The 18,149-nt window shown below is 41.8% G+C and overlaps 1 protein-coding gene across 1 annotated transcript in view; it reads left to right on the forward strand.

Moving 5' to 3' along the window:
• The first annotated feature begins 3,438 nt into the window (after window positions 1-3,438).
• Window positions 3,439-18,149, forward strand: part of SULF1 (sulfatase 1) — a 122,113-nt gene continuing 107,402 nt past the window's right edge. Inside the window, exon 1 of the mRNA XM_061343066.1 lies at window positions 3,439-3,786. The gene's annotated coding sequence lies outside the window, so the exon portion shown is untranslated. The remainder of the gene's footprint in view (window positions 3,787-18,149) is intronic.

Here is an 18,149-nt window from a genome sequence, read left to right on the forward strand (position 1 = left end):
TTTGATTATATCTCGTCAGTATATCACCCAAGCCCAACATAAGCCTATACATTTTAGGCTAGAATTTGACCATGGACTTGTCTGTGGATTTACAGTTTTGTTCTAGAATCTCTCCTTTTCCTATATAAACTCTTCTAAACTAATTAAATCCAGGGCAGATTTATAATGATTCAAGGAAATAAAAAAGCAAATTCTCTTCATATTGGCAGTGGAGATAGACTGAGGTTGCTGCAGGAACCATGAAAAATCCCTTTCAATTGCTTCTGAGAGCTGAAAATGCTGGAGCTGAGAATTACGTGAGGTTCTTGAGCAGTAGTGCTCATCTGGGGATGTGTACGTATGTCTGCAAAGACACAAAACTGCCATCTGTGCTGGAGGGAAGGTGGTGAGTTTAGTTTAAGCAACACTGAGTGAAGTTCAGAGCCCTGGCTTAAAGATGCTGCTGGCTACCATGGAAACTAATTGGAGCCAATAAGTGAGGGACATGTTAATTGTGGGGAAAAAAAAACCCAACAAGATTATTTCTCAATATCACAGTTGCCTACAATTAATTTTGCACATTAGGAATGACTTGTTTTACTTGGGTAAAGCATTATTCACTTTGTTACAAGTCTTACCTGAGTGGGGTCAGTCTGACCTTAGCAGGAGTTCTCAGGTTTGATGGTCAACTTGAGAACCTTTTTTATGATGCATTATTTTTCCAGGATTCAGGTACAGCTCTGCCATTGCAGCTTCATTTCAGCCTTTAAAACCTAAACTCTTTGCAGATGGCAGTCTGGGTAGAGGAGAAGCAACGGAAAAGTCTTTTATAAACTGTCACAACAAACTAAATCTGGCTGTAGTCATAAGAGTAGCGGTTAAATTATCCCACAACATCAGCAGTACCTTTTATCTGAAAACACAAAGTTTGAGGGTTATTGCTAACGTGGGTTTTGGAAATGAACTTTTATATTTCAAGTAACTGAAGAATCTTTGAAGATAAATGTTGGCATGCATGTGTCTCTGTGTACAAAATGCGCAATTAGGGGTCCTTTTAACCGTGTCAATTTTACACTCTTGTGACTTGACAGATGTCAGCAGAAGCATCCCTGATTTACACAGGCATAAAAATAGAACTGGGCCTGTACATTTTGTTAATGCTCACTATCTTATGTATATTTACACACAGATATAATATGCAACATTGTGTAAGCACACATACAACACAACATAAAATAATTCTACTGCACATAACTGTCATTCATGGTGGTTAGAAGTAGCTAGAGGTTGAACCTTGTTGAGTCTGCATCTAATCTGACCAATATCAAATGGAGCAGTCATGAGCAGAGCTTCATTTTAGACAATGAGTCAGTACACAGTATGATGCAGCACAATTTTGGGTTTTTTTTTTAATACTCCACATCGCTTTTCACTGTACAGTTTTAATACAGAGTTACTAATACAACACTGGTAAGAAGTACAGCTAAAGAAAATGCAAACGAGTTTAAAAATGTCTCCAGGGTTTTCTGAGTGTGTAACTTTATCCAGCCTGTTTACAGACCACATTCTGCTAGAATAAAACAAAATCAAACCAAACCCTTGCCCTGAAGACATAATTGGCAACATTATAAAGCTTACAATACCCCAGGGACAGTAGTTGCATCCCTACTTCACTGCATATTGTTGTCAAAAATATTGTTTAGCTGTTTATTTATCTGGAAGTAGCAGATTAAGGAGTAGTGTTTTAGTGAATACCCAGTATCTGTGAAAGCAGACACCGTATCATCACTTTGGGGATTAATTTGAGCAAATGCAGTTGTGATTAGTTTCTTCTTTTCCCCTTCTTCTCCAGGTCTGCTCTGATAAAAACTAACTAGGCACAAACCACAGCTTTTTAATCTCACTTTTTATTAAGTATTCACTTTGCCACTAGTGATTTCAGAAATAGCTTTGTATAAGGTATTAAAGAACAAGTAAGCCAAATCAACATTTGAAGACTCACATGGCTTTCATATAGCTATGTAGAGTATCTTTCCACAATTGCAAACCTTTCTTCAAGTTGGGTGTTAACACTTTTGGAGTAACTTTTAATGCCAAAACGATGTTCCTCCTCCTCAGTTCAAAGAAAACCCAACATCTGCCATAATGTGAAATGTAGATTTAATGCAAGTGTCAAGTCAGGCACTTGGTAATGAGGTAAAAACCCTTGAGATTTTAAGTCTCTCTTCCGTGCTATCATATTACAGGGAGGGGAAAGGAAAGAACTGTTTCTTTGGCATTTAGCAGCTTTTCTATGTCCCTTATCTGTCCTTCCCGGACATCTTCTGTAAATTAGTATATTTTTCCTGGCAGTGTCTCTGGGAGGGTGGAAGCTGTGATAATACTGTCTTTGTGGCCGAGGGAAACTGAGGTACAGACTAGATACAGCCCAGACCTGACGCGGCACTGCCCAGAGCCCCCAGCCCCGCCTAGGGGTGGGTGGCGGATCCCGAGAGGAAGGGCAGCGAGCCTCAAACTCTCGAGCTGCACCCCGTAAGGGAAAGTCCGAGGGGGCGCGGAGCTGGCGGAAGCGGTTGGGCTGGGGGAAGCAACAGGCTGATGGGACTGTTTCCCGGAGGAGAGTGAAGGGGGCGCGGGGACCCGGCCACCCGGCCCCCAGCTCGGTGCGGGGAGTCCGGTGCAGGGAGCCCAGCGCGGGCAGCCCGGTGCCGAGCCCGGTGCGGGTAGGGCGGTGTGGGAAGCCCGACGCCGAGCCGCGTGCGGAGAGCTCGGTGCGGGAGGCCCGCTGCAGAGCCCGCTGCGGGGAGCCCGTTGCGGGCGGACCGGCGAGGAGCCGGGGCTGTGACAGCCATGCCGCGGTGGCGGAGCGGCGGCAGCAGCCCCGGAGCGGTTGCAAGCGTGCTGTGGACACGCCGGCGAGCCCGGGAGTTTACACCAGGTGCGGGGAACCGAGGGTTCGTGGGAAGGACTTGCGGGTATCTGGGCAGAAGTAGCATTATTTGCCCTTCGGATTTGCCCCCTTCTCCCCGCCTCGCCCCTGTCCCCTGGTTTTCCTGCAGGCTCCCTCCGCCGTTCCCCGGAAAGGTTGGAGGCGGCCACGGGGTACTCGGCGAAACGGTGAAGAGCTGGGATTTCGGGATACAAATGTCACGTTGCGGTGCAAACGACTCCCAGATTAGCACTTTATCAGGATTTCCAACCTCATCTTTTATCTCTCTTAGGAAAGCGTCTCTCGGAGGAGATTGCCCTCAATAGACCTGCCATAAAAAAAAAAAGACATTTTGGTGTTCTCTCGTGCTTCTGTGCGTCCCACTGTGAGGGGGTCCTAGTGGTCCCTTGGGAATACAAGGAGTTGTGAGAAGTAACACAACTGGCCACCAGACTAATCCACTCCCTCTACCTTCCCGCTAGTACCTCCCTCCCCCTTCTGCTCTTTTTTTCAATAGCAGCCCTTTCTCAAAATCTCAGGTTACTTTGCTAAAGAGTTCTCAGTCCTATAGTTTCTGCCCTTGTCTCTGCCTCCAGCTCCTTAAGAGCCACCCAGCCCCAGCGATTGGATTGGGCAGCCCGCTTTGACACACCACTGTGCCGAGTGCTTGAGGACGTGTTTCAACAGATGGTTGGGGTTAGTGTGTGTCATCACACTCGAGTGGGGATTAGGGGAGAGAGGCAGCCTTGCTGGAGCTGTGTGGTCTTCCCCAAGTGTGAGCTGCGAGCGAAAGAAGAACTACCTAGCTTTTGGGGAGAAGAGGGAGCAATCATTTTCAGCAGCTCAGAGGGAAAAGTAAAACCCCACACTTTGTTCAGGTAAAGTAAAAGGCACCTCATGCCTCCTTTTTTTTTTTCTTTTTTTTTTTTTTTCCTTCCCCCCCCCCCCTTTCTCTCCCCCCCCCCTTTTTTTTTTTTCTCTTTTTCCCCCTTTTCCTTCATGGATTTCAGAGGAATGCTAGCACAGCACACTTGTCAAAGCCAGTTGCTGCTGCCTTATCAATGCTGCTATTGTACGGCTGACAGATAACAGCGAGCACAGCCTGATGCTTGGCTGTCTTCATAGAGCTAACACTCTTAACGCGGCTAAGGTCACGCTTTTGAAGGTGTAGATTGGAAAATCTCCTCTGGAGAGGAGTATCCCAGCGCTGCGGGTGCCACCTCTGCGCCACCCCCCCCCCCCCCCCCCCCTTCTTTCTCTGGCTGGCGCTGCTCCGCTTCCCGTACACACGGGCCGCGCCGGGACCGCCGGCAACCGGGCAGGGGGGGGCTGCAGCGGGGGGCTGCTGGCTGCTGTCACGGCGGGTATAAAATACCCCCCGTGTTTCGGTAAATCCGTGGAAACTGGTGGCCGAGCGCGGAAGGGATCCGGGCAGAGTATTTCCTAGGGTTGGAGGAGGATGCTGGAGCAGTGTGCAGCCTGTCTGGAGCTCAGCTGGGAGGCAACCCGGCGTGTTTTTGAAAGTGCGTTTGAGATGTCTGTAAAGTTTGAAGACTCCTTTATAGAGACCTGGCTGGACTTCTGATGATCGGCATCAAGATGGTTTGGCTTACACATGGGCTTGAAGAGAAAACCAGTAAAGTAGGAAAAGGCAGGGTACAATGTAGTGCTGCTTTTGCAGCTGCGGCAGAGCAGATGGATGTAATTCATTTGCAGATCTGTTTGTGAAAGTTTTACAAGTCATTGAAAACTAAGTAGCATCACTATAATGGATCATTAAAGTCTCGCTATATTTGTAGATGCTAAACTAGCGATCTAAAGTGATAATTAAAGTAAGCAAAAATTTATGTTTAGGAAGGGTGTCAGAAATGTAATTAGAAATTAGTTATGGAAGTGCTCTGTTATCATTTTCATTTAATTCTGCTATTAAGTTTGTTGATGTCTGGACCGTGGGGAGCCCAGCAAATTAACTATGAAGTCAGAAATGTTATCACTAATTACAGTATGTTAGCCTATCAGAGAATTAAGATGTTCTGATTGTTTTACTCTAAATGATCTAGATGGAGAAGCTAGAGGCTGGGTTATTCCCCCCACCCTTTTTTTTTTAATAGCAGATTTATTGTATATATATATACTGCCTTCCTGTGCAGAGTAACAGAATGATTTGTTTCTTTCTCACTATAACAGATCTTCACACTAACTCTCAGATACCTGTGGTGCTTATGAATTATTGGCCTCTTACTTGTGAAAGAAATCTAGCACTGTCCTCATCATTTACAGGTGAGATATTCTACAAATAATACTGTCTATAATGTGTTCAAAAATAAGATCTGTCTGGTAGGCTGAGCAAGGGGATTTATAGCTGATGTTTTGTGATTTTGGCATTCAACTGTGTAACAATGCCCATAAACTCATGTTTCAGGTTGCACATATATTTTTGCCTCAAACCAACTTCTTTTTTTTTTTTTTTTGAGCAGGCTATTTGGCCCCTTTACAGGTTGTTCTCAGCCTGTATTTTCAAACACACTGGTCAGTAGGAATGTGTCCCCAGAAGGGACCCACAGCAATTTGAAACAGAGAATAGCTAAATCCCTACTATAACTGCATGATCAGACCAGAAGTATGTGAGTACATTTGACTGTTTTGATTTTTCTCTTAGTTCACTCTTTCTCATTGTAAAAAGTGGTGGAAAGTTTTACAAGCTTGAAATGTAAAACAAAACCAAAGGAAACCCTCATTAAGACTCTCCGTTAAAGCCTTGTATATTGGATTTCTCCTCTTCACTCTTCCCTGTGTCCTGTGAGAAGCCCAATCAGTTTCCTTGCACAGGAAAGCAAATCAAAGATGCAGCACTATGAACTGCACAGCCTGCTGCTGTCACAGCCTGAGATGCATCCCTCTTGGTGGGTATTGTCAGATACATCAGCTGATCTATAAGAAAATGTATTTTTCAAGAAAGTGCATAGCTAACTACACACGCGCAGCTTGTTATTGTTTTACTAGGAAAAAAACGGGTTTCTCCAGCAGTGCCAGAAAATCTTGATGAGAAACTAGGAACAGCAAATCATGTTTTTCCTTCCTTTATAATGATGGGGCTGTTTAAAAGACAATGCCCACGGGGCAGTCCAGCTTCTTGTCAAAATGTAATCTACTGTTCCAGATGGTAAACATTCAAAGACATATTTATGGTGACTTCTACATACCTTCCTTTGACACTGGTTTTTTTTTCCCTGAGAGCACTTGTACTGGGTACACACATGAAGTTCCCATTAGCATCCTAGCAGCTGTAAAAGTGTTCAGAACTCACAAAGATGTTCCTCACAGTGAGATAAAAATAATCTGAGACAAAGATCTGAGACCAGTGCAGCCTCAGTAGATCTGCTCAAGGTAAAAAATTCCAGAGGTACAAAAAAGATCCATAAACTGCTGCATGAAAGCTGCAACACATTTTTGTTGCGGCTAATTCATCTTTGCTTGATATGGAATGCTGAACATACCAGGCATGTCTGTACTATCAACTGTGTTTTGTGATGGGAGGGAATCTGCGCTGCACAAAAGCTGGTGGGTTTCTTTTTCCCCCAGCTAGTAAAGACTAGGTGGGATACTGGTTGTATCCATAGAGTTGTTCTCAAAGTGTCGCCTCTTTTATTCCCCTCCTGCTTTGAGCAGTGAGGTAGAGCCCAAGACAATGTTTTCCAGCCAGAATGTGTTCTGCCCTGAATTGACTTAATTATGTGTCAGTTTATTGCTTGTCAGGGGCTTCCTCTTCTTAGCACTTTATAATCGAGGTGGGTGAGCTTGTTCCGTCATAATATGCAACTTCAATTTCTGCTGCTTGGCATGTCTCCTCGGCCTTTCATTGATTTTTGTCTCTGTTTCAGAGGGGAAAAAAATTAATTATGATTGGTGTAATTTTGCCTGGAAAACCTCCCTTGGTGAATTTCCAAACGATGTGTAAATACATCTTCAAAAAGTAGGCTAAATGAGAGGTCGTTAGGGAAAAAAAAGCAAGCATGTAGGAATCCAGAAGTATCCTAGAGATGGCAAGTATCAGTGTGAAAATTATTGTAACAGCTCTCGTTCCAATCAGGAACTGATAAAAACAGTATTAAAAATGTTGTGATGCTGGGGACAGGGTTTCAAAATGTGGAAGCCATTATAAAACCCACACTCAGTGGAAGCTACACAGCTATGGAAAAAAATATTTTGAAAGATCTGCAAATTCTGTTCTGACTAGACCACTTCATTGCAGGCTATTTTGACAGTTTGCAGTTTATTATCTAGCTTTGTTTAACTTACATACTGCGCTTAATGTTATACGCTTGTTCATGCAGGATCAGGAGTTTGAGCCTTGTGTAACAGGAGGACTTGGGGGGGGCTGGACACTTGTCACAGATGTCATGGGAGTCATGGGTTCTGTGATTCCCTTAGCTTTAGAAAGCGCTTTGGGGGATTTGTGTTTGAGTGGGATGGCAGACTGATGTGATAACAATTGAGAAAGCTCCTTTCTGAGTGCCTTGAGAGCTGCAGTGTTCAACAGAGAACGAGAGTCCCGTGACAACTCTGCAGTGACACTGAAAGAATCCAATTAGAGGCCACTCATGCTGTTGATACTAGATCTCCCCTAAAACATTTTCACCATTACCACCCTCATTGTAATCCCATCCACAACACTGATAATGTGATCAAGAGCGTGTTTTCAGAATGCCAGTTTAAATTTTAACTGCCGTCTTCAGAGATTTTGAGGATATTAAATTAGAAGGCACTGAATAGTACAGCTCACAAGAGAGCTACATGACACACGTGTCACCCAGTGGTTGTCTTTCTCATACTAGAGTTTCCTTCACCTCCATCACAGGTAGAGCTGCTCTAAGGAGGCTACAGATGAAGAAGGGGGGGATGTATGTGCGTAGTTAATAGTCCATTGACTTGTGGCTGTCCCTGCACTACAGTTACCTATAGACCTTGTCCCTGTGCAGCTACACAAGCACAAAGCAGTGGGAGAAGGGAGTGGGAGGGGATACGATCCTCTTGCTGTGCCTCAGTAGTGGCAGCAAGTCTGCCTGCTTTTCCCTGCAACAAATCCTGAATCATCTCTCTGCCTTCACAGCTGGACCAGCAACATAATATTCCCCACCACCGCCCTCTTTTTTCTTTTTTTGTCTTCCACTTTTCTTGCTCCAACACTGATTCACCATTTCCTTACGATCAGAGCGCAGTAACTCTACTGTTCTTACCAAGTAAGGCACGTTCAACGTTGTGTGCTTGCAGAGGACACTAAGTAGAAAGACTCAAAGCCTTCAGCAGTGTCACCTCAAAATGCAACACAGTAATATATGAATTGCCAAGCCAGACACTTTTTAGCTGAATTAGCATATCTCAGTTATGTCAGCAGACTCCTTCTGAGAGCCCCTGCAAGGTCTTTGCTTTAGTATTGCTTGTTCATGCTCAAAAGTTGTTAACTGGTAAGAGCAATTCTATTTTAATTTTTGGAGTCTTAAGACTTTTATTTTCTGAGAAAACCAATAATTGTTTCATCTTCTGGTTTATGCATTGCACATAGCAGATCTCTTATCAGTGGTTTCCCAGAACTTTAATTCCCACTTTCAGAGCCTGCTTAAAAGGTTTGGTAAGCCTTTGTTACTGTGTGTGCTCTATTAATCGTGGAGCTCCGAGCTTTCCCAGCCTTAACCATCACTGACGATTTGGTTACAGAGAAACATTTCTGTACTAGTTGACCTTGTCACCCAAGATTTTATCATGACTCTCTTAAAATTCTGTTTCAATTTATTTTATAGCAAAAATTAACTTACAATTGACTACAATTCTACACTGTAATTTTTATGGCTTCCTGCAAAGTTGGTGGTATTGCTGGAACTCCAAACAAAAATATTCCTATTCACCAATTTTATCACAGACTAGTGTGATGATAGCACCATTATGTTCTTGAAGATTTCTAGATGTGGTACTGTGCTATGGAAATCTAGACTGTTTTGTGTATCAGTGCTAGATTATCTACAGAATATTTCATGGAGTTTCCAAATGGAAGCAAAATACTGAAAGTCAATAATTTTGTCTTATAAAAAAATCTCTCCTGATGCTGTCTGAATGTAATTATGACACTGCATGTTGCCATTTCTCAGTGGTGTAACTCTAACCCATCTTAGTAAGGAGAGGAGCTGCTCCACAGCAGCTGTATTTTTGTGGTGCTTCACAGGAGGTGAATGCTGTTTGGAAAGCCCACAGAGAAGATGGGGAAGCTTTTGGCACTAGAGTTCTGGAGAATAAATGTAACAGGGAGCTGAACATAGGGATTGTTTTTCTCAAAAGCATCCATAAAAACAGAAAAGTGATCTGTTCCAGTATTGTAATTGCAGTGTGCCAAGATGTTCATTATTCTAGCATGTGCACTGTTTTGTCTGTTTTCACTTAAAAACAGAAAAATGTGTTACCAAGCCCATAAATGTCTGTAGAACTGCCAACTCTCTTGACTTTTATCAGTAGTCTCATGATATCTAGCCTCCTTTGTAAAGCTCCAAGTGTTAAGAGTCAAGATATAATGTGGGAAGTTCAGATCTCTCCTTTCTGTGTTGGGTTTTTCTTTTTAAATCTAATCCTTCTGGTTGCTGAGGAAGCTTCACTTACACGCAGCTCCAGAAATGTGAAGGCAACTAACGGAAATCCCAAATCTCACTATGTAAATGCATGCAGACTTTGTGAATAAGGTGGATTTGTTTATGCCAGCCTGGCAGTTGGAAAAAAACCAAAGCAACCCTTTTTTTCCTAAGCAAGGTTTGCCATCATGAGCTCCTCCCAAAATTCCTGATAACTCCCATTTTGTTAAAAAGGTCTTACTGCAACAGAGGGTGAGGGTCCTTGATTCCTCTCAGCCAGTGGAATGGTGTGCTGCCCTGGAGAATCCCATTCTTGATCCTCCAACCCGTTGCCTCCAGCAGTGTGTTCCCATCTCCTCCCTCATGCCAGGCTTGGCTCTTGTCTGACCTGGCATGCTGAATGAGCCCACCACAGCAGCAGGAAGCTATACTGGCTGTCTGCTGAGTGAGGTGGTTCAGCTCAGCAAGTGGACAGAGGGTCCACATGGTACCAGGGAAACAGTTGGAGCTGGTGGCTTGGGGTGAGGGGTAGAAATGTGACAACCCTTTTAGGGGAGTGTGAGCTGTAAGATCACTCAGCTACAAGGTGACACCTCACCCTGTGAACCAGGGCACTGTATGCATCTACAGGAGGTGTGATAATAGATATGCAATAACATGCCAGTGTTACCATGAACAGAAGGCTAAATGTGCACTTTCAATGAAAGCCTATCTGTTGCTTATGGAGAGGATGACTGCAGTGTCATTCAGAATATGGAAGGGCCCTGAGTACTGTTTCTGACTTTTTAAATCAACAAATAGGCTTTGGAGAGAAGTGTAGCGAGAAGGGAAGAAACACAAGTGCCCACTGAGCTGCTGCCTTAAAGGTAAATGAGATTCTGAGAATAGGGTCTACTCTGGAGAGCCAAGGCACTTGAGGTATCCCTGGGCCTTAAATACTTATAGAGCATCTTCCTAAAGGCATGTTGTCTCTCTGATCAATGAAGGGAGTCCCTCTGAACACCTCCAGGCATTGCAGTTGGGGAGGCAGGATTTCCAAGAGGAAATCTTCAAAGGCACCTGCATCTTTCAGTTGCACATGTAGGGATGGAGCTTATCCACTTGCTTTAAAAGGATTGCTAAGGAGCTTAAGCTGAAGGGACTTGATATCATCTTGAGTTTGTTGCTTGGCCCACAGATCAACAGTGCAATGATAAACACTGTCTATTTGAACAGCTGTGAGGTAATTCCTACACAGCTCTTTAAGGTGTCTCCTATACTTTCCACAGGAGAAAGCATGAAGCCGGTCTTTCATTTTAACAGCAGGAGCTACAATTCATTTGAATAGACTAGGATGCTCCTTTTAGATGAAATGTAATTGTGGTACTGATTGTGGAAATGGAGCACTGCACTCCAAAGTGTCATGTTACAGTGCTGGGTTATGCCAACAAGAAAAATACATAGCCTTTTCTTATTAACTTATATAATTTTCTTAACTTATATAATTTAAGTTACAGGAAAGTGTTTTTAAAATCACCCACTATTGTTACTAGAAGGAATGTCTCAAAGGCTTGTGGGTCAAATAAAGCTTAAGGTGATCAGAGATGTTGGTGCCTGCAAGCATTAAAGGTGTAGTGTGGAATAATGGATGACCTTACAGGGGTATGATATTGAAAGAACGGAAAACAGAATTGCAAAAGATTCAGTAGCAATGTTACTGGATTTAGCCATGCTAAATCTTTTAATGATTATCTCCCATTGACTTGACTGCCTCAGGGCATGCCAGTTACAAATTAGAGAACAGTAATGTGATAGTAAACTGAATATGCTGTAAATAGTCAGCACAGTGATACCTTTTAGCTATCGCTTTTTCCAAGGACTGAAAAAATGCCAACAGTGGGAGATTTTAGAACGATACTTGGGCTTTGGTAGCTTAGCATCAATAAAGAAAGAATGAATTCAGCCAACCTTTGTAGTAATTTTTAGCAAAGTTTCCCTTAGTGTCATTCTCTACTATTTTATTGAAGAGAATAGCTGTAATACCTGAATTCCTGAATGTATCCCTAGTAAAGCACACATGAATTTACCTTGGTATCTAGTCTGCATCTAAAGCCAATTTATGAACTGAGACTGTAATGCTATCTGCTTGGCCAACATTGTGTCAGATTTAGTTAGCATTACCATAGTTAGACCAATAAAAATGTTCTGAAGATAACACAAGTTTATCTGCCTGGCATTCCAGTAGTTTCTTTTATCTCTATATCAGTAGAGGGTTGGCATTTCTTATCTCACTGTAAACTTCAGTCCATTGCTGGTATATAGGCCCACAGAGAGAGGTTTCCTGTGCTCTACTATTCTGCAACTCAATTCCTAAGTGTGAAAGGCCAATGAGTTAGGCTTTTTTGTTTCCTTATGCTTGGTATGGAGAATTCCTCTAAAGCTTGGATTTTCTGAAGTGCAGAAGGGTAAAATGAAGAGACTTCAAGGTATGCATAGTCAGGGATCACCAGGGTTCTCAGGAAAGTAACAAATAGTTCAACATAGGAAGACGTGCAGCCACAAACAAGACGTTGAAACAGGTCTATCCCTTTTTTAGGGTTTTTCCATCCTATGCAGCTAATATCCAATTTTCCTTTTCACTAAATTGCTCTGCAAACTTCTCTTCACAAATTATGCAACTTTTTGCACCTCAGAAACTTGTGAAAGGTTTGAGATGTAGTATAACCATATCTCAGGAAATAGATCTGTGTTACAGATACTTGTTTTGGGTCTTGAGTACCATGGCTAACTTTAACATAAAAAATTCTATCAAATCCTGTGAATCCTTTAGAGTGGAGAATACTTGTCAGCATGGTCTGCAAAAGCCATGTAAAAGAAGGGAACAGATAGATAAAACTGAAGACCATGCTGTTTTGGACAGTGGCATTGTGAGACATATCTTTACATTGTCCATTTTGAGGAATCCTGTCTACCTTGTATTTATGCCTGGAGAATTCACTGCTCCTCCTGGCACCTGTACAGCATGGGTAGTGTGAGAATATAGTGTCTTTTGTGTGTTCCTTATTTTGCATGCCATGTAAGAACCCTTAACTGTTGTCAGAAACCCACAGGATTATTGGAGAGAATCATGTGCCAAGAAGCTTGAACATATTCCTGTGCTGAGTGAGTTCTGCAGTCATATTCAGGAGTACACCTACCACACTGCTGACTTTCTGTAGGTTCTACCTTTGGGTACTGGTTCAAAGTTGCTTTGACTAAAGCTGTTTTTTTATATACTATGGACTGTTTACTGAGGTCATTGAAACAAGCATCAGCAACTCCAATTGGGATGAGTGATGCTGCTACTCTGACCTGCCTTCTTCACTCCTCTGCTGGAGATTACTAATGGAGTGCATGCTCACACCTCAGGAGTTCCAGTGCAAAGTCCATTGCAGAGCAAATTTTGATTTGCCACAATAACACTTGCCCTTCTATCACAGGCAGTTCAGATGATGAGCAACAGCAATTCAGCCATTCTACATTTGCTGCACTAATACAGCCCAATAGTGAAGCCTGAACTGTGACACTACTGTTATCACAACAGTGGAAAAGAAATACAGACATGTGGAGCACCAGAGTGTATGGTAGCTATTTGAACTATTCACTGGTTTTTTAGTCTCCAGCCACCTATAGCTGCCAGAACTGCCACTCTTCCCTGCTTGCAGTTGAAGAATATGCTGGATTCAGTTTGGAATCAATCTCAGTGTGCATGTAGTTATGAGCCCGGAGTTTTTCAAGTCATACATTACTGCCAAACAACTCATCTTTAGAAAAAATGTTTAAGTGAGAGCCTAACAGAGGGAAGAGCAGGTCTCCCAGAATGCCTCACCCCTCTCTTCCAGATACCTTGTTGAGTCACATCTGGTATGAAATGAGGAGCCCATGTCTCAGCCCTTATCTTCACAGCTCTGTGTGGGCCACTCATTGTTTGAAGAAGCTCTTTGTCTCGCTTCATCATGAATCATTGACATCCACACTTAATAGAAACAATGTGACTGAACAATGGAAGATCAAAATTCAGGTGGGCAATAAGCTGACATGCTGACACTACAGACACAGGCATCACAAATGAGTCTGAGTGGCAACTTCCAATAGGCAACTTCTAAAACAGAATAGGAGTCTGAATCATGGCTGATATATCTCCCAAAGAAATGTAGACCAGATTTGGCAAGCGAAGGATGAAAAGAAAATGCACTTTCTCCCTGTCTCAGTGGCATTTGAGTGTGATTCTTACACGTATCCATCAATCCATCCACATACTAGTGTGCTCAAATGTACACTTTTCTTCCAGGAGAAGTTCTGAGTGTGGTATTACATCATCAAACATTTCTAAGATACCTCTCATTGCTGTAATGGACATGGGGAAGCGGTAGTGTCAAAGAGGAGCTAATCTGTTTCCTCAGTAGCTGGAAATGACATATCTGGAGACCTTAATTTTCAGGTTACTTTTTTGGATGAAGTTTTCTTCTTCCTTAGAAGCCTTATGTAAAACAGAAATCTTCTACTTCCGTAAAACCATATATGCCCTGGTAACTATTCAGTTTAAGTACGTGTACATAGAAGTACCCTGGATAGGAGATTACTTTAGGTACCACATACTACATAATTTGCAAAGGCTAAAGGTATTATTTCTCTTTTGCTGTTTCTTATGCATCCTTCATGTTTTTCCCTATTTTGTATAGAGTACACGCACTGTTTTCCATTTACACCTTTATCTTTTGATTTTCCTACTTCAAGATCTTGTGTTCAATGATGTCAGGAAATTGCTTTAAATAAGTGTGGAGTAATGTGGAATAGTTTTAATGAAAGCCGAAAGAATGTGAACTTAATCTTTTTCATAGGAAGTTTTGTTCTGTTCTGTCTTGTGCCCTGCTTAAACACATTAGCCTTTTTTGACCTTTTCCTTGATGAAGGTTAAGTGGGGAGTTTCTTGGCTGCCGCCTTTCCAGCTTAACCAGAATGGCTTTCCATGGTTCATGTTTACTTTCCCTGCTAAGGGCATTCATTTTTCCTGAATCAAAACTGTTAAACTGGGTTTTCACAGAGAAATTAATAGCTTGTGGCAGTGATGATGAAGTGTAAAGCCATCCTTTCTCATGTCTCCAGTTCTATTTTGCTAGTAATGATTTTGCCAGTCCTCTTGCTAAAGATTAACAAATCTCAGGAGCAAATATGTTCGGGTAATGGGTTCCTCCCAAGCATCTTCTGTATTGGCAGTAAGATCAAATATAGAGAATTGCTACATCTGCAATTTATGAATACTGAATGCAATGCTTCTGCAAAAACCTGGAAATGTTGCCATGTTTTCCATCTCTATCTGGGCATCTTTTGTGTCTCTGCAACATACACAGAGTGAGACTAGCTCTTGGCTAGTGAGGGGTCTGCTCAGTTCTTGGTGTGCTCACTCCAAAATGTTTTGGCAGTCTCCCTGTAAAAGTTTCAGAGACAACAGGATCTATGCCCTCAGGACACTGCTGCTTTCAATGGAAAAGCTGTCGTGTTCTTCAGTTACCACACTCTTGAGAGGAGAAGAGGTAGGTCTGAACCTCTCTCTTGCTCCCAGTCCCAGTCATAACCATTACAGAATTTTGCAGTTTGGGATGTTTCCATTTGTTGTGCCACAGCAAATTGTGCTCCATGGAGCTTTGTTATAAGGGACACCACAACGTGCAGAGAGAGTGTGAGAGCTGACTGTGTAGTGCAGGGCCATTCTTTAGCCTCATATTTAATCTTGGTTTAGTACCCAATTTAATCGAGCCACTTCTACCTCCCACAAAACACAATCATATGATTAGCATTGTGTTCTTCCATAAATAATCTGAATTCAAGTAAATTCTTTATCCCTCTGTCAACAATAAGGAAAGTCACCCTTTCCTGTAAAGAAAAGAAACCTTCAACCAGGGTTCTCACAATCATATTAAACATTTCATATACTCGCAGAATGATCACTGGAAAATTCACGTTGGAAGGGAACTCGGGAGGTTGTAGGTCCTACTCAAACTAGGTTCAACTATGAGAGAAGATCCAGTCCCTCAGGGCTTTGCCCAGTTGGATCTTGAAAACCCCAGAAGAGGGAGAGTGCACAATGTCTTGGGTAATGTGTTCTGCTATTTGACGTGGTCACAGGGAGATGTAGGACAACTATTTCTCAAAAACATGTTCACTTGGGATAGTCCTCTTGTGGGTTTGACCAGGTCTGTCACAAAAGACAGCTTTAAGATCCCCTTCAAAGAACCTCTTTCAGATTCAATGTGTTTCTGTGCAGCCCAACTAAACAGTGTTGAAAAGTACTACTTATACAGGCTAAAACCATGTAAGATTTTTATTTTGCGTTCAGACTTTATGTCAGTTATGAATTTTTATAAGAAATTTGAGAGGACTTTAATGGAACTTTGTGAGTCCTGAAATAAATAGATCAATTTCAGACTGCAGCCCACAGTCTAGAGCCCTGAGAACAACCTTTACAATTTTGCATCTCTCATCACTGAACATTTAATTCATTCAATGCCAAGCATTTAACTGGAGCACATTACATATACCAAATTCTGGTAGTATTCCAGGAAATATAATTTTAGTTTCACCTGTCATAATTTGGGGTAAAAAGTATCTAAATCACTTTTTTAGTGAAAATGTTGTTCGGCATGTAAGAGAGATCAACTACCAATTCATATATTATGCAAGTGATGTGACCACCTGTACCATTCAGCTAGTTTGTGAATACTGAGAGTGGAATACATATTTCCTGAAGCTCTGTTCACATCTGAGATATCTTTGTCAGAGTTCCACTGTGAAGAAATACAGAGAAAGGAACTTTCATGGATTTTTCAAGGGTTGCAGTAATGGGGAAAACTTGTTTCTGATGCTTGATTATAAGGTTTAACATTGAAAATAACATAAATTCAGTAACATTTATTTCATAAAATCTGGTTACTCTCTTGTTATTTTTTATGTTTTCACTGAGCTGAGTTCCTAGCAAGCATGGCCTGATTCAGATTTTACCCATGCTTCTTCACTATCCATCATCTTGTAACTACTCATAGTTAACCAATATGTGATAGCCGTCATCATCACAAACATGTAAATATCTCTGAAACTAATGGCTTGTCTGCAATGGCATTTATTGACTTTGTAAATCAGTGCAGACCTGCTTGTATGAATGTATTGAAACATGGTCAGCATTTCTCAAAAAAAAAGGAACAATTGGACCCACACCAGCTTTGCATCCATGTGGTAAATATACTCGCATAGAACAGATGTGTGTGACCGCTCTAATCTGTAGGCTATTTCTAATTTCTTTGGTAGTCCTCTTTCAACCCAAGAGCTTTGACCGTGTAATGGTTGAGGACCTCCTAGAACCTCCTCAAGAAAATGAGCTGTCTGTTCCTGCGCATAGAAAGTTAAGACACCCAGACCCTGAGAAGGCAGAAGTTTCCTTCTTGCTAGCTACTTAGGTCTACTCTTTGCATAACAGGACAATGGGTCTGAAATGTAGTCTTGGAATTCTCACTTGCAGCTTGGAGCCTCAACACAAATCTGTATTCTGCACTGACTCATGATCTCTGATGCCTTGGAGAGACTTCAGAATCACTCCTCCCAGCTGCTGCACTGTTAATCAAATGTTAATCACTGTTAATACAAATAAAGCTGAGTGTGCTCCACAGAATCTCCCTAACTACTCTGCATCTTGATGTAAGTTGAAGTAGCCGTTTTTCAATGGTAGTTAATATGCAGGCTATAAACAATAAGTACTCTTGATGGGGAGCTCTCCCATCAAGACAGATCTCCCATTCTGCTGTCTATGTTAGAGGATCAATTACCTTGGCCAGAGATGTGGGTATAGAAAATGGGACAGCTGGATGAGCTAACTTCTTAGTTTAACAGAGTATGAATTTCTGTAATTGTGCACGAGGATCTTGAGTTTTACTGGTGTTTTCATATTGTGTTATCCTTTATACTGTGATATTAAGGCAAGACTGCTGGTATCAATTACCCAGCTTCTACATTTCAGGAGAAGTTAACAATGTACAATACAAAATGTGAATGAAAGAGTGTAGGCCCAAGTTTTTAAGACCTAAAATTGCTTTTATAGCTGAGAGATTTCACAGTCCTTCATATTGCTGAAGAAACTGAAAAGATATATGTTTAAAAAAAACCTTCTTGAAAAGGAGACTTCATGTAGCTGAAGCTTAACTCTAATCTAATTTAGATTTTGTGAGTAGGACATGGAAAAAAAATTGTCTTAGTAAGAACTATCTCTACCATAATGTTTTAATAAGGGAAGTGAATGTTTGTTCTGTGTGTGCCTGTACACAACAGAAGTAAATCCCTGTATATGTAGTTAGAATATTTCATTGTTTTTCACTTTGTTGGACATATTTTACTTCAGGAGTTGCCTGTTTTTCAGTTTATTATGAGGATATCGATGAGTATGTAGAAGCAGTGCAAACTATAACTCCCAGCCAGCCAATCCACAAGTTCTTTTGCCTCCATCTTTAGTCCAGCTATGCCAGTATGGTAAGATAAAATTCCAACGAAAGAGGAATTTTCCTTGAGGAGCAAAATTTACTATCATTATGTATTATGTAATGTACTGAGGCTGCAAATTATCT

This window comes from Neopsephotus bourkii, unplaced genomic scaffold (genome assembly GCF_033783945.1).
Source record: "Neopsephotus bourkii isolate Nb327-2 ecotype Australia unplaced genomic scaffold, CSIRO-AGI_Nbou_v1 NB_1820, whole genome shotgun sequence".
In the NCBI taxonomy this organism is placed as follows: Eukaryota; Metazoa; Chordata; class Aves; order Psittaciformes; family Psittacidae; genus Neopsephotus; species Neopsephotus bourkii.